The 20,406-nt window shown below is 43.1% G+C and overlaps 1 long non-coding RNA gene across 1 annotated transcript; it reads right to left on the bottom strand.

Moving 5' to 3' along the window:
• Positions 1-1,599: 1,599 nt before the first annotated feature.
• LOC144457084 (uncharacterized) lies at positions 1,600-17,191 on the bottom strand. The gene is made up of 2 exons (XR_013486409.1): positions 16,697-17,191; positions 1,600-3,134 (listed from the first exon to the last, which is right to left on the bottom strand). It is a non-coding gene; the product is annotated as an uncharacterized LOC144457084 (long non-coding RNA).
• Positions 17,192-20,406: the final 3,215 nt, after the last annotated feature.

Genomic DNA, 20,406 nt, shown 5'->3' with positions numbered 1-20,406 from the left:
TTTGTTACTGGGGCAAATAATATTTCTGGACCTGTTTCTGTATCCATAAAATGAGAGGTTGAACTAAGTGATCTCTAAGGATTTTTCTGGCCCTCTTTTGATCTGGGTAGAGGCTGCCTGGGTCCTTGCCTGGCCCTCTTTCTGAGGCTTGGATGCAGGCTGACTGGGTCCTGTACTGGGCTAAGGTCTGGCCCTATTTCTTTCTGTGGTTCTAGCTTGCTGTGATTTCTGCCTACCCTGACTTGTATCTGATCAGAGCCTCTGCAGGTTTCTGGCAATCTTCCTGTGCAGTTCTGAATTGGATGAAGGAATTTATGGTCATTTCTGTTTGGTTTTCTTTATGATAGTTCCTTCTGTTACAGGGTTGAGGGATGGTGCGGGGCTGGGCTTCTTCAGGTTGATGCTGCCATGGATTTGCAAGTCTCCAAGGTCCTTCCCAGCTCTAAATCCTATAATTCCATGACTTAGGTGTGGCATAAGCAGGTTCAGCCCTGACCGCAATGGACCATGAGGGAAGTTCCTCTCTCATGAAATCCCCCAGGGCCTGTCCCCCAGACAGTCCTATCCAGCACAGTTCACTCAGATAACTTATAGCAATATTAAACATTATGCTCTGAGGGAAGCTCAGGGTACAAGCTGTTTTTGGAGTGGATCACAGCTTCACACATGAGACAGCATTTTTTAAACAATTGTCTTTAGATCTTTTTTTTTCTCTTTTTAATGCCTCCTCTACCACTTCCTTTCTGATTCCCATGCCTGCTCAATACATCTTATCTCCCTAAGTCACTGAGGAAACTTAGTCCAAATTTCTCATTTTTTTGGATGTAGAAATTAAGGCCTAGAGATGTTAAACTGTGCCAACCATCACCACTATACCCCATCTCTTTGCTCATTTACAGCATCCTGATGCCACTACTGGCCACTGCTGCTCCCTTGTTATATGCCCAGCATCTGCAGGATTTCAGGAACTGGGGGAGGAGCAGGCTATGCGGGTTGTGTTGTGGGAGAGGGAACATAATGGTCAGAGCTATTTTCTTTACCCTGACCTTGGTCTCCCGAGACTGGCCCAGGTGCCAGGGGGGAGCTCTCTTTATTTAAAAAAAAAAGACTTTTTAAAATTGATACCTTTTGTTTTTATATCACCCAGATCTCCTCCTGTATTCTTTTCCTTCCAAGAGTCATTCCTTATAACAAAGGCTTAAAAAAAAAGAAGAAGAAGAGAAAATAATCAGTAAAACAGATCTCATGCTCTATACAATGTTCCTCATCCACAGACCCTAACATCTGCAAAGGGTGGGGGTGGAGTGGGTAGAGGTGTCTTCATTATCTCTTTTGGGGGGGGGTCAAGCTTAGTTTTTCATAATGTTGTTTTCATAATAATAGCTGACATTGGACCAGCTAAATGGCGCAGTGGATAGAGCACTGGCCCTGGAGTCAGGAGGACCTGAGTTTAAATCCAGTCTCACCACTTCGTACTTACTAGCTGTGTGACCCTGGGCAAGTCACTTAACCCCAATTGCCTCACAAACAAACAAACAAACAAAAATAATAGCTGACATGTTGTGTAGCACTCCACATATTCCAGGTACTTTACAAATATTCTCATTTGATCCCCCACTACAACTTGAGAGATGGGTGGGGTTTTTTATTAATTTATTTTGATTTATCAACAATCACTTCCATATGCTTTTGAGTGCACCTCCCCAAGATGGTGCACAATCTGATATGGGCTATGCATATACATTCCTAGTAAGCATATTTTCACATTAGTGATGTTGTAAGGAAGAATTAGAACCAATAGGAGGAATCACCTGAAAGAGGAAACAAAACACAACAGAAGAAAGAAAAATAGCAGATGGTACGCTTTGATCTGCAATCAAACTCCATAGTTCTTTCTTTGGATATGGATAGCATTTTCCATCATGAAACCTTTGGAGATGTCTTAGATCCTTGTATTGCTGAGAAGGGTTAAGTCTATCAATATTAGTCATCACACAACGTGGCTGTTACTATGTGCAACATTCTCCTGGTTCTGCTCACTTCACTCAGCATCAGACCATACAAGCCTTTCCAGGTTTTTCAATATTTTTCTGTATTCATCATGTTCATCATTTGCTCCTTTTTCAGGAGCTTCAAAAGCATCTTCTCTTTCTCTCTCTCTCTTTTAATTGTTCTGAACTAAAACACCAAAAAAGAGCACTTCCTTATACACAGCTGAACACAAAAAAAGAGGATTATATTTGAAATTGTGAATCACCATTTCATACTGCTTACTTTTTAAAAAGTATTCAGTAAATTCTGTGTATTACTTTGAAAATTGCCCTGTTTGTGCTTCTCTGAAGTTTCTTTTGTTCTCTTCTATGCATTTAAAAAAATGTTACAAATGATTCTCTCTTTTTTTCATCACTAATGCTAACCCTCTACCCTAATTAAAAACTGAAAGATGAAAGAGCCCTTATAACAAATAAGCATAGCCAAGAAAAACAAATCTACACAGTAGCCCTGTCCAAAAATGTCTCCCTTTCCACCTGGAGTCTATCACCTTTAAGTCAGGAGCTGGGGAATGTGCTTTAATCATAGGTCCTCTGGAGACATAGCTAGTCATTGCATTGATCAGAGTTCTTAAGGCTTTCAGAACCATTTTTCTCTCTCTGATGGTGCTGTTCTTTGAGAAATTTTTCTCTTGGTTCTTCTTCCTTCACTCAGTGTCAGTTTAGGTTGCATAGGGTGTTCAGGATGACTAGCATCTCTGGTATGAGGGCTTGCTGAGCCCTTTTTAGGGCTGCTCATCCACCTTTGGTGTCCACCTGATTCACCCAACTCTCATCTGTGGTTCCAAGAAGTACAGAGGCCACACCCTGGTAAACACATTGTGGCAGACAGGCTAAGCCCGGTTGAGGATAACTGACAGGCTTCAAACCTTTCAGTGAGGTAGGTGGGTGTCTACCTCCAAGCATGTGAAGACTTCCTTGTCAGAATGGGTGGATGAGAACAATCTGTTCCAATGGCCATGAAAGCATCTGAAGCAGACACTGTGGAGCACTTAAACCTTGGTCAGACATCAAAGTGGCCAAGGTCATCCACTGCATAACCAGTCATCTTGGCTTTTGTCTTGACACTGGACTTTGATGACTCTGGAAGAGAGAATAAGGCTGATGACTTTGTGCAACTCTGCCTCACTTAAATCCAATTCATGTGCAAGTCAACATATCACCTATGATGTCATTGGTCCTCTTCAAAAATGAAGGACCAACAACAACAGTGTTAGTTTATGCTAATCAGGATTCTCTGAAATTGTGCTGCTTTGTTATTTCTTATGATTCAATAATGTTGCATTATGGCCATGGTCATATAACACATCACATCCTATACAATTTGTTTAGCCATTCTCCCACTGTCAAAGAGGCAATCTAAGGCACCTCCTTAGACTATCGTTCTTTTGTTTTTCTCCCTTTTCTATACCCTTCAGGATCAGTAAAGTTGTTTTGTTTTTCACTATTTCATACCAGAAAATTATTCTCCCTCTTAACCCCACCCCACACTATACCCACCTATTTTCTCATTGAGTTTAATGCACTCCTGTATCAGGATCTGTGGGTGTGTGTTCTGTACTATTTTTTCTGTTTCAGATTGGAGTAAAGTTTATTGAAACTTCTTCCTCCATGTTCGAATACACTTCTCATGTAACCCAATTATGAGAAATAGCAAGTTCTCCCCCTCCTTTCTACAACTGCATGTTCCTTTTATCCTCCTTTCTCTTTTCCCATTTTAAAACACTCAGAATAGATTCATCACCCCATCTTTCTTATTTACCTCCCTCAATACCCTTAGATGTTTAAGATTCTGAAGGGACACTTGTTTCCTTCTCTTCCTAATAGAATGTTAGCACTACATCAACATATAACTCTTTCCAATTGCTCCAATAAATTTACTTTTCTAGGTCCTCTGAACTCTTGTGTTTGCATTATAAAGTTCCTACACATCCCTGTTCTTTTCATCAGAAATGTTTGGAAGTCCTCTATTCCATTAAAGGTCCATTCTCCCCCCGACCCTCCCCCCATAGGATTATACTCAGCTTTGCAAGGTAAGCTATTATAAGTTTTAAGTCTCTATCTTTGTCTTTTGAAATACTGTATTCCAAGATCTCTTGTTTTTAGTAGTTGCTGCCAAGTCTTGTGTGATACTCATTATATTTCGTTGGCACTTGAATTCCTTTTCGAAAGTTTGTGTGTTTTTTTTTCTTTCACTTGGAAACTCTGGATTTTGGCTCTGACATTCCTCACATTTTTCTTTTCTCTTTTCTTTTTTTTTTAATTTGTTTGTTTTGTTAGGCAATGGGGTTAAAGTGACTTGCCCAGGGTCACACAGCTAGTAAGTGTCAAGTGTCTGAGTCTGGATTTGAACTCAAGGGCCAGTTGCTCTTTCTACTGTGCCACCTAGCTGCCCCCCTTTTGGTTCTTTTTAGGAGGTGTGTGGTGGATTATATTTGTCCTTACTTTGTCTTCTGCTTCTGGTAGATCTGGGTAGTCTTCATTTATGATTTTTTTGAAATGTAGTGTCTAGTCTTCTTTTAAAAAATCATGATTTGGTTTTCATATGGTCTATTGATTCTTAAATGATCTTTCCTTAACCTGTTTTTTTTAGGTCTGCTGTTTTGTGTGTGTGTGTGTGTGTGTGTGTGTGTGTGTGTCAAACATGTTACATTTTCCTTTGTTGGGCTTTTAATTTTGTTCTAATATGTCCTGCTGTCTCATGGCAAATCATTGCTTTCTGTTTGTTCTATTCTAGTTTTCAGGGAACATCTTTCTTAGGTATTGTTTACAACTTTCTCTAGTAAGCTACTTATTCTCATTTTGTTTTTTTCCTCAAGAGTTTTTATTTATTTATTTTTGTCTTTTGCTTCATTTCTCCTAGGTAGTAATGTAGTCATTGTGGAAAATCCATTTTTTCCCCCTTGAGTCTGCTTGCAGTTGTTATAGAGTTAGGTTCACAATATATTTTTACGCTGATTTGTGTTTTATTTTTCACTTTGCTCATTTCCCCAGCAATTCCATTCCTGAATTGGGGCTTTGTACCAGGGCCAGGCTTCACCCCCTGCAACACTTTGGGGTGGATTGATCTACCCCAATTGACCTCTCCCTGGGCTCCCTGGGTTCTTATGCTGACCTTTATATACTGGAGGTAAGCCCCTCTAGAGCTTCAAAATTAACAAAGAAAAAAAAAGACCCTGTTTTTTATGGTCCTCTATAGCAGCTCAAGATGGAAAGTTAAGAATCTCAGAGCCCCTGGTCCTAGAATGTCATGGTCTGTATGCTGGTTACTGTCCACTACTGCCATACAGTTTCCCAAGACTCTATTCTGGGGCTTTCTGGCCTCCCTGGGGCTTTTTTTTTTTTTGGTGAGGCAATTAGGGTTAAGTGACTTGCCCAAGGTCACACAGCTAGTGTCATGTGTCTGAGGCCTGACTCCAAGGCCAGAGCTCTATCTACTGTGCCACCTAGCTGCCCCATCCTCCCTGGGGTTTTCTCAGGGTAGCCCTTCACTCTTGCTGTCTCCAGATATGGAACCTTACCCCCTACATACATTCCCATGTCTGGTCATTCTGCCAATCAATCTGCTTGAGAAGCTCCCTTTCCTATTGCTGTGCACTCCTGGCTGACTTGTTTGTGCCATTCTGAAGTGGTATAAGTCACTTACCATAGTTTCTCAGTGGATTTATTAGTCATTATTTTTGTTTGATGCCAAATGTCAGTTTTCCTGGAATAAGTAAGAGAGGGAGCTGGGTGGCCTGCCTTGTTCAGGCAGCCATCTTAGGAGGACTGATAATTTATTACAATGCTGTAATAGTCACTGGGAGGTATAACTCTTCATAGGAAAGAAAGAAAAAGAAGGAAGAAAGGAAAAAAGAAGGAATGAAGGAAAAAAGAAAGAAGGAAAAGAGGAAGGAAGGAAGGAAGACTTCATTTCCTTCCCTAACCCCAACACAATTATGGAGAAGTTGAATAAACCCAGTCTGTGTGAGACAAGAGTAATCAAAGTATAATAGTGTTTTAGATATGCTAATGATTATGCTATTTGCATTTTCAATGTCATTGTCTTCTTCTTAGACAGGCATGAACTCTTTGCCATCCAGGTAAGATGTCTGTGGGTGCAGAAACAAGAAAGTTAACATGTCAAAGATCTTGAGATAAAAAAAAAAACAACCAGAAGGCAAAGAGCCTCAAGGGGAAGAGCAAAGGAGCTTTCTTGGGCACCTCTAGGCTGTGAGCTGAGACAGGGAGGAGATGGCCCAATCCTCTGCCTAGATGGGGTTTAGGTGGCTTTGCAGAGGGTGGTGTGAAGGTGTGCCCAGCCAGAAAATACTGTGTGATGTAGAGAGCTAAAAGAAACTAAGATAGTGAGGGATCAGGAAAGGGAGTGTGGGGAAAGCGTTAAAAGGGAAGGAGAACCAAAGACCCCAGAATCGTGGTCACATACTGTGACCCATTCTGTAACTAGTTTCTCTCAGAGCTGACCAAGTAAGATGTTTGGGACTGCTCTAAGCAGCCTGAGGGAGCCACCCTGGAAGGGACAGGCTGGGGAACCAATCCAATGGAGAAAGCTTCAAGTACTGGAGAGTGCATTGAATTTAGTCAGAGAACCTGAGTTTGAATACCAGCCCTACTATTTAGTAACCTGTGTGAACCTGGGCAAGGCATGGCCTCAAACATAAGTTGGGGAGGTCTGATAACTATCTTCCAAATATTTGAAGGACAGTCACGTGGAAGGTGCTTTAGTCTTGATCTACTTGGCCTCAAAGTATGGAATTAGGATTCATGGGTAGGACATATTTAGGCTTGATGCAAGGAAGGACTTTTCAGCAGTGAGGGTGATTGGAAAGCAGAATGAGCTGTTTTGAGAAGCATTGTGTTCTTCTGATTGACACAGCAACCCAACAAAATTTCAGAAGACCTATGATGAAGTAGGCTATACCTAATAGAGAAGTGTCCAATGAGAGCTTTTTTTTAACATAACCAATGTGAAAATTGATTTTGCTTGGTTGTGCATATTTGTTTACAAGGGTCTTGTTTTTATTTTCTTTCAATGGGGAATATATTTTGTTTCATTGAAAAAATTAAATTAAATTAAATTAATTTAAATTATTATTAAATTAAAGAAATGGAGGGAGAGGAGAAGGACGATGAGTTCCTTGCAACTTCAGGGCTTTAAGCAGGGGCTGGATGGCCCATTGTTAAGAATGTTGTAGAGGGGATTCCTACTTATGGCAAGACATTCCTTCCCTCTGAGACTCACTTTATGTAGGTGACCAGACCATGTGGACCAGGTGGTCTTCAAGTCTCCTTCCAGCTCTGATGTTCTTTGTCTATGAAGTCACTTCCAGCTTAGAGATTCAGCAAATTCTGTGTAATTCTCACATCTCTAAGGTTCTTTCCAGCTTTGTTATTTGGTGATAAGATGATTTTGTGATAACTGAGTAGCAATACAAGAGGTCTCCCAAGGTCTGTGAGATTAGGGCAGGCAACCTAGGCCATAATGATTCTAAGTGCTAGGAAAATTCAGAGGAAACAGGGATCACTTGTTTGGAGTAGTCAAGGAAGCCTAACTGATGGTTGTGGGATATGAACTGGGCCTTTTAGGAAAGGTCAGATTTGGGGATATGGAGAAGAGTGGGATATTGTTTGGAGATGGGCAGAAATTGCTCAACATTTAGTACCAAAGTCTTTGCCCATTACTGAGGAATAAGGAATCATGGGATTTAGAGTTGGAAGTGACTTTAGATAGGGAAATATGTTTTGCATGATGCCATGTATATAATTGACATCATGGTGCTTGCCTTCTCAAGCAGTGGGAGAGGGGCTAGAGAGAGGGAGGCAATTTGGAACTCAAAATTTTGAAAAATGAATGCTTAAGATTAATTAGTTAATTTTCAGAAAATAAGGAAATGGCCTTAGAAATCTTCAGATTATACATTTCAAAGATGAGGAAACTGAGGTCTAGAGCGGTTAAGTAACTTGAAGCCTAAGATCACCCAGGCAGTAAGGGACCAAGCTAGGACTCGAACCCAGGTTCTTTAACTCCAAAGAGATGGCCAGAAAGGGAGAAGGTTGGTAGCAAAGTAAAAGAGCCAATTCTCCCATGATGCACTAAGGCGGCTTCAGTGCCACACAGAAGCTGGTATGGAAGGTGATCACGAAAGTAGCATGAATTGAGATTTGCCCTTGGGTGAAGGTAATGACTTCTACTCCTTCTTTTCCCAGTCCTCTTCTAGTTACTGGTCCATGGAGAAATTGGTGATATGGGGCCAGGAAGGCAGGTTTGGCTGGAAAGGGGGGTGGTTTAGGTGTGGGTGTTCACAATAAGGTCAGATGAGTCAGTTCCTGGCCAGTTGATGCTGGAAATGCCCCCAAGATGCTTATTGCTCAGAGTCAGAGGACCTCTGAATCATGCTGTTGCTCATGACCCGATGCTCTCAAAGGCTCCTTTTAGCTGTTTCTGGGTCTCTGTGTGGGAGGAGGAGCGCCCTCCATGACGACCACCCCCACCCACCGAGATGGGAGTGGGGTGGTCTCAGAGAATATCAAGTCATGAGTGGCATTGCAATTTAATGGAAAGAACAACGGATTTAGAGTCAGAGGGACTGGGTTTGAATCCTTCCCCTATCACTTACTACTTTTGTGACTTTGCGCAAGTTAGTCAATAAAAATTTATTAAGCGCCTACTGTGTACCAGGCACTGTGCTAAGCACTGAGGATACAAAGAAAGGCAAAAGACAGTCTCTACCCTCAAAGATCTCATACTCTATTGGGGGAGATGACTTGTAAATAACTATATATGAACAAGTTATATATATATAGAATAAATGGGAAATTATCAAAAGAGGGAAAGTACCAGAATTAAGAGGGATTGCCAAAATCTTCCAGTAGAAGTCCTTTTCCCTATCTGGGTCTCAAGTTCTTTTTCTTTAAGTAAATGGTTTGAACTAGACATTCTCCAAGGTCCTTCAGCATCCTGAGTTATCATGTGTCTAAACCTTTCATTTTGTAGAGGAAAAAACTGAGTATTGCATCCAATGCTAAGGCCACATTTTAGAAAGGATACTGACAGACTAAGCTGTGAGCTCATGTTCAGAACAATCAATCGATCAATATTTTTAAGTGCATTTGAGATTGGAGACCACACCATCCAAAAAATGGGGAAAGGAAATGAGGATGTTTAGCCTGGAGAAGAGATTTAGGGGATTATTTTATATTGTATTGTATCATATTATAGTTATATTATATTGATATAGTATATCAGTAGTTGTATTATAACTGTCCTGGAGTATTGGAGGAGTATTGACTTGTTCTATGAGACATCAGAAGAGAGAACTGGGAGTAGTAGGTGGGGATTGCAAAAAAGGCAGGTGTAAAAAAAATTTTTTTAAATAAAAAAATAAAAGGCAGGTGTAGTCTTGGTCTAAAGAAGAGTAACTCCTAGCACAGTTATCCTAAAATGCCTCAGAAGGTCATGATTTTCCCATCATTAAAAGCCTTCAAGCAGGGGCTAGACATCCCTTAGTTAGAGATGTCTTAGAGGGGATTCTTATTCAGGTATAGGTTGAACTAGGCACCCTTTGTTGTAACATCCTTCCCAGCTCTGACATTTATAATTCCACAGGTTCCAGAATGGGGAGACGTCTTGTCCAAGGTCATGGGGCTCAACTGCCAGTCCAGGGCTCTCTTGACTGTTCTATCTCTGTGTGTCCCTACTGACCTCTCTGTCCTTGAAGCAGAGCTCACCCTTCCCCTTGGTGGGTGCTGAATGGCCACTCAAGGTCACACTATGGAGAAGAGGCATAGGGTGTCCCAAAGGTGTGGTACAATAGGAGCAGCAGCTTCAATACAACAGAAAATGTGCCGGCTTTACTGTGAACATCTCTTCTATGTCCACAGTTGTTTGCATATTGTTGGGCCCATTAGAATGTAAGCTACCAGAGGGCAGGGACTACTTTCACCCTTCTTTGTATCTCCAGGGCTATAACATAATAAATGCTTAAAAATATGTGTTGACTGACTGACTGATTCCAGGCTCAGTGTGTTAATCATAGAGGAATCGGTTCAGGTGGGTCATGGACATCCCTAAGGGTTTGACCTTAGAGCAGCATCCTTACAAAACATTAGATGCTTAAACAAAGGGACTAGGTCTAGGAGAGGAGGTAGCACCACAGTGCATAGAATGCAGGGCCTAGGGTCAGGAAGACTCATCTTCCTGAGTTCAAATCCAGCCTCAGACACTTACCAGCTATGTGATCCTGGGCAAGTCACTTAACCCTGTTTGCCTCAGTTCCCTCATCTGTAAAATGACCTGGAGAAGGAAATGGCAAACCACTCTACTATCTCTGCCAAGAAAACTCCAAATGTGATCACAAAGAGTCTGACACCACTGAAAAATGACTGAAAAGGAGAGGGAACATAATTGAATGGATTTTTTCCTTCCCAGGCAGGCAGGAAGAGGTCAGGAGGGGAGACCAGAGACCTGGAATGAATGGCATTTCTCCCCATCCACTGAAGGCAGGAGACCAGCACAGAATAACACTTTGTCCACCACCCTCACTCTAATCTTTGCCTCTAAGCCCTGCCAGGCCTTTCCAATCCTGAGACTGCTCCCTTCTCCAGAAAACTTGCCACATTTAGTTTATCACCATATAATAGGATGTAGTGGAATGAATGTGGCGCTTGGAATCAGGTAAAACTTAGGTTGAAACCATGCTTCGGACACTGCTTCGCTGTGTGACCACAGGCAAGGCACTTAACCTCTCACATTCTCAGTTGTTTCATCTGTAAAATGGAGATAATGCCCTGTAGCACTTATCCCACAGGGTGATTTTGAGGCTCTGATGACATAATGCTCGTAAACCACTTTGGAAACCCTAAAATGCTATCTAAGCTTTGGCTTATTAAAGGAGCACCCTGTGTAGGTGATAATTCCCTGACACATTTCCCAGAACCTCCTTCCCCCAAAGTGTTAAGATTTTAGACACGCTGGGAGGAAAATAAGTAATCATCCTTCCTTGGCAGATTTTGGTTTGTCCTCAGCAAGGACATATCTTTCCTACCTGCGCTGGTGGGGGATGGGACTTTCCCAGCAGTCATTCCCAAAGAAATCTCTTGTTCCTTCTTACAAGAGCACACATTTCCAATGTTAGAGTTGGAAGGGCCCTTTGAGGTCATCTAGCTCACCTCCCTCATTTTACAGATGAGAAAATGGGCCCAGAGAAGTTGTGGGTGCCAACACATTACACAGATCCCAAGTCAATAAGTACATTCTAGTAAGGGCATCAAGGTGGAGAATGCCCAGATGAGGACAACTAGGGTGTTGAAGAGTTCTGAGGTCTTGCTATATGAAAGTCATTTGAAGGAAGCAGGGATGTTTTGCCTGGAGAGGAGGAGGGGACAGTATTTGAAGAGCTACTCTCGCGAAAGAAAGATTCTATTTGTTCCACTTTGCCCTGGGATTTGGCAATGTCTAGATGTTACAAAAGGTCAGCCTTCAAAAGGCACTCTGCTTTGTGGCTATCAGATCAAGGAGAAACAGAACCCCCTGCTATATATATGGGAAAGTTCTTTACAGTCAGAGTGGTCCAAAATATAATGGGCAGACCCAGGAAGTAGTAAGTTTCCTCTTACTGGATCTCCTCAAGACAAGGTTGGGTGACCTTTCATCAGGTTTGCTAGAGAAGACATTCTCACTTGGCCAAGATGATTTGTTAGTTCTGAGATTCCATGTTTCTGTGTTTTATTTTTCTTACCTTTTTTTTCTCCAGTGGGAGAGAAGGGAAAGGTGAGAAGGACAGAAATTAAATGCTTATTAATTTTTAAAAGTCATTGAAAAAGAAAACAAAAAAAGAGGGAAATGGAGAGAAACAGAGTGAGAAAGGGAAGAATAAATAGTAAAACAGAAGGATAAAGGGGGAAAGTTCATACATTAAAGGAATCCCCCCAGAACATGTCCCCCAGGCAGTCATCCAGACTTTGAGTGAAGATGGCCCTTCAAGGAGAGAGAAGCCACTGCCTCAGAGGTGAGACGGCTCCTTCCACTTCCACTGGGGCAGCTCTGCTGCCACATGACCAGCCTTTCAGTTTCTTGAAGTTGGCTGGCATGTGTGCCCTGCATCTTCTTTTTTCCAAGCTAAACATTCTCAGTGTCTCCAACCCAAGGGGTTCACAGAGAGATACAACAGAAAAGAAGGAAACAAAGCTGGAAAGGAAATGGGGAAATGAGGAGAAACAAAGCCAGAGAGTGGTAAAAAAAAAAACCTGAAGAAATGGGAAACTAAGGAAGGAAGAAGAAAGCCCGGAGGGGACAAAGGGGAAAGCAAGCCCAGAGAAGTGGAATTGAATTGAGAAAAGAGAGCCAGATTGAGAACATTTTGAGAAGCAGAAAGGAAACTCAGAACTCCAGAAGACTTTACCCTCCTCCACCCCTGCATCAAATAAGTTTCTTCCTTGGGTCGCCTGATGAAGGGTTGATTCTGATTAGGCGCACGACACTGGGGCCCTACTCCTGGGCTAGTGCCTTCCTCTGAGCACGGCCGGGCCTCTCCTGTTCCTACCAGATTATGCCACAAACACCTGGGAGGATGCTTAGCACCATAGCTAACACTCACAGCTCTTTCTGTGTTCTGAGAGCTCTCCTAGTTCTGATATGCTATGTTCTAAGATCTTTCCCAGCTCTGACATTCTGTGTCCTAAGAGCCTTCCCAGTTCTGACATCCTATGTTCTAAGATCCTTCCCAGCTCTGAGATTCTGTGTTCTAAAAGCCCTCCCAGCTCTGGCTTTCTGTGTTCTAACAGACTTCCCACCTTTAACATTCTGTGTCCTAAAGGCCCTCCTAGCTCTGACATTCTGTATTCTAAGGACCCTCCTGAGCTCTGACATTCTGTGTCCTAAGGGCCTGCCCAGCTTTGACCATCTGTGTTCTAAGGGCCCCCTCCCCCAAGCTCTATCATTCCCTTTTCTAAGGTCACTCCCAGTTCTCTGATACTGTTTTCTTATCTTTGACCTTAGAGCTGAAAGAGCCCAAGAATATTAGAATGTCAGAGTTGGGAGGACACTTAGAACATGTGATGAGACTTGGCCAAAGTCATACACAGATCCAGGGGGTTACCCCAGGCTTTCTTCCCATTGTGCAACACTGTTTTGGCAGCCTGGAAACCCAAGTTTCTGGTTCTGGTCTCCCAACTCACCATGACTGTCTTTTCTGCCCCATCGGGTGTATAGCATTAAGAACTGGAAGGAGCCTTGGAATGTAATAGCAAGTCCAATTCCTTCATTTTACAGATGGGGAAACTGAGGCCCACAGAGGTAGTGACTTATCCAAGATCAAGTAGGTGGCAGAACTGTGAGTCAACCCTTTGCCTCCTTGCTCCACATCCTATGCTCTGTCCCTGGCATGATGTAGAAAATCACATTATCAAAGTAGTATTGCTGTTGGTTAGCAAAACCAGGATTTTACCTCCTGGCAGAAATGGGAATCCTGTGTCCAGCAGTAAGGATCAGCCAGATTTGAAGTCTCCAAGCAGTGGAAGAATGACCACTGACCACAGGCCTGAGATACTGGACAGGGGATAGCTGGCTTGGGGATTTATTAGACAAGATGGAGTCTGAGAAGCTTTTGTTGTTCAGTCATTTTTCAGTCATGTCCAAATCTTCATGACCCCATTTGGGGTTTTCTTGGCAAAGATACTGGAGTGGTTTGCCATTTCCTTCTCCAGCTCATTTTATAGATGAAGACACAGAGGCAAAGAGGGCAAAGTGACTTACCCAGGGTCACACAGCTACTAAGTGTCTGAGGCTGGATTTGAACTCAAGAAAATGAGTTTTGCTGACGCCAGGCCTGGCACTCTATGCACTATGTTGCCACCTAGCTGCCCCTAGAAGCTAAGATTCCATAAATCTTTAGCTCCAGGGCGGAAGGTTAGAGGAGAGGTTTCTAGGCCTCCTACTTACATGGGATATGTATGTTCAGCACTTTGCTAACCTTAAAGTTCTATAGAAATGCTAGTTATAACTAGCTATTTAACTACCAGATTGTCTATGAGAGAACCATGCTTCCCATCCCTTCTCCGTCTAAACCCATTCCCTCTGTAAGCCGTACTTGTGAGGCACCTTTGTAGGCTGTGCCAAGATGCAGGCATCCCCCAAAATGGCGCTTCTCTCTCATCCGAAGAGAGCTGGATGCTGTATTCCACTTCCAGCAACATTGCTACCAGTTATCCTAATGGCGCTTCTCTGAATCTTCTGCAGGGAAGAGGGGAGGGATAAAAATAGTTTGAGGAGGGGTGGGAGAAGGGGAGAAAGATCTTGAAATGATAACTTAGGGTCCCTGCCACATAGTGGGAGTTAGAACTCACTGTTAGGTAATGCCCCTTCCTTTTTTTTTTTTTTCATTTTCCCCTTTTGAGAGAGCTCCTAACAGATTAGAAAAAAAAGCCATCATTTGGTGCTGGGAAAGCTGGGGCTGGGCCCCCTCATTCTGATGCACCTGTTTAGCACTATGCAGGGGATATTGACAAGGATGATGCTGATGGCAGTGACAATGATAACGATAGTGACTTTAGAGTATATGTTAAGCACTTTAAGGTTTGCAAAGTACTGTATATGTGTGATGCTGTCTCATTTGATCAATACAACAACCCTGAAATAAAGGTGCCACTGTTATTCCCATTTTACAGGTGAAGATGACATTAAGTGATTTGCCAAGCATCACACAGTAGTAAGGGTCTGTGGTAGGATTTGAATTCAGATCTCCCCAACTCTAGGTCCAGTTCCCTTCATACTGCAGCCTGGTGGCCTGTTGATAATAATAATACTAATAACAATACCTCCTTTATCTATAGCACTTGAGGGTTCACGGAATACTACCTGTACAACTATTTGCATGACAGAAGGGGAAGTAAGGATCATGATTATCATCCTTATTTTGTAGTGGAAGGAACAGACTCAGAGAGGGAAGGGGCTTGCCCAAAGTTATATATCTCATAAATGTCAGGAAGGATAGGGGAAGAAAAGAAGGAGGGAAAGAAGGAAGGAAGGAAGGAAGGAAGGAAGGAAGGAAGGAAGGAAGGAAGGAAGGAAGGAAGGAAGGAAGGAAGGAAGGAAGGAAGGAAGAAGGAAGGAAGGAAAGCAGGTAGGGAGAGATGAAGGTAGGGAAAGGGAAGGAGGAAAGGAGAGGAGAGAGGAAGAGGAAGAAGAAAAGAGGGAAACAAGCGTTATTAAGCACTTACTGTGTGCTGGGCACTATGCTAAGTACTTTACAAACAGTATCTCTACTGAGGAGGAGGAGAAATAGGCCTTAATCCACAGAGGTTCCCAAAGTGGGCGATACTGCCCCCTGGGGGGCACTGGAATGATGGGGGGCAGTAGGAGCCTCAGGTGCAATTGGGGGGTATTGAATAAAAATAAGGGGGTGATAGAAGCATAAGTAAGGGGTGATAGAAGCATAAGGAAAGAAGAGGAGAAATTTTTTAAAAAAACCATTTGTACATGTTTCATCTGTTATATAACAGAGTTAAAGTCATAGTGATTACATTATTCTCCAAATAAATACACAAAATGCAAGTTATAACCAATCAGTGATCAAGTCTGCTGACAGGTCTTAACAAGCAAGTATTAGCAGGCAAGTGCGTTACACATTGTCCAGCATGCATTGGCGGATATATGTATATGTGTGTGTGTGTGTGTGTGTGTGTATATATATATGTGCAATGACTTATTTACAATATGAGACTATACAGTTACATGACACAATATTGCATCATAAAAATTTCAATGCAGGAAAAAACCCACAAATTTACAATAAGTTATTAAATTTAGGATATGTAATTTTTTTTAAAAAATTTATATTTTTTGAAATGAAACAAATTTCAAAAAAAAAACATTAAAGGGTTAAAGAAAGTAGATTTCCAAGACAACTCTGAGTAATTTTTTTTAAAGGGGGAAGTAGGCCAAATAAGTTTGGAAACCTCTGCCTTAATACATTAATTTTTTCCCCAGCTAGTTCTTGTCTGCAGCCCTTCTTTGCCCCCATAAGAGCCTTCCATAGTAGCACTTTGCATGTATTATCTCCTTTGATAATCAAAAATACTCTGTGTTGCTTTGTTTTTCTTTTTTTTTTTTTTATAACATTGGGGGAGGGGGCTAAGCAGGGCTAGGAATAGGGTAGCCAAAAAAAAGGGAGGGGGTCATTGAGGTCATTTTTTTAATGGAGTGAAATAAAAGGCCAGATGAGCAGGACATCTTTGAAAGCTCCTGGCTGGATTGATTCCATACCTAAAAAGAAAAGCAAGCCCTACACACCAGAGACCTGTAGTTTCCTACAATCCTCTTTTTCTGCTCCACTATGTGTATGCAAATGTCTATCTTACTTGGTGTTTGCTAAGTGCAGGATAAAAATAAAAATTAATTTTTAAACACCCAGTCCAGGGAGGCAGGTGCTATTATTGTCTCCAGCCCCATTCTCTCTTGGATCATGAGTGTTTGTAGAGAGGTTTAAGGCTGGCAAAGCGCTTTACAAATGCTACCTCATTTGAGCCTCACAACAACCCTGGGAGGGAGGCGCTATTATTGTGCCCTTCTTATAGATGAGGAAACTGAGGCAGACAGGTTAAATGACATGGTTAGTTAATTAAGACTCTGTAGCAGGATTTGGACTCACCTTTTCCTGACTGTAGTTTCCGTGTTCCATCCACTGTACCATGTAGCATCTCTCCCATCCAAATGTCAGTTCCTTCAAGGGAGGGACTGGGTCCTTTCTCATCTTTTCCCTTTATCCCTAGTGTTGATCTTGACATCTTTGAATAACTGAAAGCTGAGAGCTTGAGCCCACAGGGGAAGCCGGCCCCTGAGACAGGGCTAGGGGCTACTGATGGGCCTGTCCCAGAGCTCACCCTGGGCCCCACTCCTTCCCTCCTACAGAGCACGGGCTTCCTCATACCAGAATTGCCACTGATGGGAGACATTTATCTCAAGATAGATCACAGCAGCTCAGAGGGCACAATTTCCTGTTTGTGTCTGAAACAGGAAATTTTGGTGGATGACAAGATTGGCTACTGATGTCCCGCCCTTGAATTTAGCCTGATTGGTGACAAACAAGTCTCCTTTCCTGCAGCAGAATGCAGGGGATAGTCCCAGTTCCTGGAGGGGTCTGGACTTTGCTCTCCAACTGACTCACTGTGTGACTGTGGGCAAGTCACTTCCTCCATTTAGATTTCCTGCCTCCTCTGCCCGCCCCCATCTGTGAAATGAGGGAATCTGAATAGGATAGAGAGAAAAGAATGGCCGAACTTTGAATCTTGGCTCTGCTGTTTATTACCCATGTGACTTTGGGTTCCTTAGCTTCTCTAGGCCTCAGTTTCTTCATCTGTAAAAATAAGGCAGCTGGGCTAGGGGGCCTCTATGGGCTCTTCCAACTGTAGATCCAGATAGGGCATGTCTGTGCCTAGGACAAAGGGAAGGCCCTGGGGCAGCACCCTGCTGCTGTCGGGCCTCCTGCTTACAGTGGTGAATGTGTCACAGATCAGATCCTATCCTTTGTCTATTGAAATTACAGACCAGAGACCCCAGAAGCAGGAAGGGAACCACAATGAGCCATTCACACTCTCCCACTGGTACCAAAAGCTTAAACATTAATTCAAATTTAAACAGTGCTTTTTGTTTGTTTGTTTTAGGCAGTTGGGGTTAAGTGACTTGCCTAGGGTCACACAGCTATTGAGCTCAGGTCTTCCTGACTTCAGGGCCAGTGCTCTATCCACTGCGCCACCTAGCTGCCCCTAACAGTGCTTTTTTTTTTAAAGGTCCATGCAGTACTTTCTTAGCAGCCCCATGAGATAGTCTGCATTCTTATCCCCATTTTAAGGATGAGGAAACTGAGGCAAAGTGAATCATTCAAAGCCACACACCTACCTCTCTCTAGGTCCAGCAGGCTTTCCCCTCAACCTCTATTTGCTGGATAACTGGCGGGGCTGACTCCCTGACCTGGACTTCAGATAGAACCCTTAGCTTAAGGCTCATCTTCACCAGGAAGCTTTCCTTAGCTAGCTGCTCTAGTCCACAAGATGGCTTCTTTTTCTACTCCACCCCCAACCCTACTTTGAGCATGTACTTTCTGACTAGTCATTTGGCACTGAGGGATGTGGTCTGAATTATTTACCCTTTCATGTATTTATGTTACTTAACCTCACTCTGCCTCAGTTTCCTCATCTGTAAAGTGGGAATAACAATATCTACCTCCCGGAGTGCTGTGAAGTTCAAATGAGATAATATTTGCAAAGCATTTTGCAAAATTTAAAGTACTATATAAATGCTAGATATTATTATTATGACTGTATAAACCGCTTGAAGACAGAAATGAGATTTTATATATCGTTGTGTCATTCACCATCCAATAAATGTACAAGTGGGTGGATGGATGGATGGATGGATGGATGGATGGATGGATGGATGGATGGACAAATGGATGGATAGATGGACAGATGATGGATGGATGGATGGACAGATGGACAAATGGATGGATGGATGGATGGATGGATGGATGGATGGGAAGTTGAATGGATGGATACATAAATCAATGGAAGGATTGATAATGAATGGCTTCTTATCTAATGCTAGAGAGGCCACGTGGAATGATGGCAAAGCACTGAATCTATACTCTGATTTCACTCAATTCTATCTCTACTATTTCCTATCTGTGTGACCTTATGCAAGCTACCTGCCCACTCTGGGCCTCAGTTTCCCTCTCTGTAAAAGAAATGCTAGGAGAGGGCATGGTGGCTGCCCATGGCGGGCATGAGTGAAGCTGGAGTCAGAGAGGGCCTGGGCTCACCTCCCATCTCTGACACATACTGTCTGTGTGTGACCCTGAGCAAGGTCAGTTGCCCTCTCAGTAGCCCCCCAGGCAACTCTCTAAGACCAACATCTAATCTGAACCAAAAAGCAGGCATGTTCCTGTTGTCACAACACTCAAATTTCCCTCTTTGTGTTGATCATTCCTCAACATCCACGGGAAATAATCATGTCCTCACCTAAGCTATTTACAGAGGAGTAAACTGAGGTACAAAGCAGAGAGGTGACTTGCCCAGGGTCATACACAGCCAGTATGTGTCTGTCAGACACACCTAATAAATGTCCGAGGGAGGATTGGGGCCTGACTCCAGGCCCAGGGCTCTTTCTACTGTGTCACCAGGTTGTAAGGGGCTTTAAATGACTTTGAAGACACAGGTCTTCCCTGACTTCAAATTCACTCACACTCTCCATCGACAGAAACCATGTCCTCTCCCAGGATTTATTTTACACAAAAGGAAGCTGAGACCCAGAGCAAGGAAGTAATTTACCTAGTCACTCAAGCAGATGGTAGCAGAGCTGGCATTTGAAGCAAACGGGGCAGCAGACCCAGGTTGGTCTGGTTTTTTGGTTTTTTACTATGCTTTTCAGCTGCCTGTCCTCAGGAGTTATTCTCCAAGGATGCTGGAATCTGGATAGAGGAAGTGCCTTCCACACCTGGAGGCCCCACACATGGATGAAAGATTCAAAGCCTCATCTTCCTGTTTAGATAGATCTGCCTTTTCAAAATAGCTCCTCTGATCACCAGGATGGATGTGGGCGAACAGTGGCAGCCCCGCTTCCTCTGGTCTCTGCTCCCTGGCCCTCACCTCACCAGCGGGGCCCTCCCATTCCCTCCAGGGCCTGCAGTGTTAGGAGGTGTGGCTCTCTGATGTGCTCCTAGAGTAGACTTGCTTCTTTGTCTGAGACAGACAATAAGGCCTCCTGCCTTCTACTACCCCTGAAGCAGAGCAGGCTCGTGTCAGTGATTAGCATTTGAGTCAGTGAAAATGATCAAATGTTCCTCATTCCCCAGATTGCCCAGGAGGGCCCCTAGGATTTAAAGCTGGGCCAGGCCTTAGAGACTGTATAGACCAACCCATTTTTACAGAGGAAGCTTCAAAAGGGGCAGGGGCTGGAAAGGAAGATTTATAAAGCACCTACTATGTGCCTAAGCACTATACAAATCTGATCTCATGAGATCCTCACAATCCTGGGAGGAAGGTGCTGTTATGATCCTCATTTTTCAATTGAGAAAACTGATGCAGATAGCAATTAAGTGACTTGTCCAAGGTCACATTGTTAGTAAATGTCTGAAGCCACCTTTGAACTCAGGTCTTCCCGACTCCAGGGCCAGCGCTCCATTCACTGGGCCACCTAGCTACTTGCCTCTAGAGAAGGAGAAAGAGTTGTTTAAGGACACCCAGAAGAAAAGAGCAGAGCTGAAGCTGAAACCCAGGACTTCTGACTTTAGAAGCAGTACATACACTATGTATATATGTACACCATACTCATGCACCATAACCGGCCTAGATCAGGCCTTCATCA

The sequence above is a fragment of the Phascolarctos cinereus genome, unplaced genomic scaffold (genome assembly GCF_003287225.1).
Source record: "Phascolarctos cinereus isolate Bilbo 61053 unplaced genomic scaffold, phaCin_HiC Scaffold_4;HRSCAF=312, whole genome shotgun sequence".
Classification (NCBI taxonomy): domain Eukaryota; kingdom Metazoa; phylum Chordata; class Mammalia; order Diprotodontia; family Phascolarctidae; genus Phascolarctos; species Phascolarctos cinereus.
Note: the sequence above shows the minus strand (reverse complement) of the source record. Positions and strands in the feature narration are given on the sequence as shown.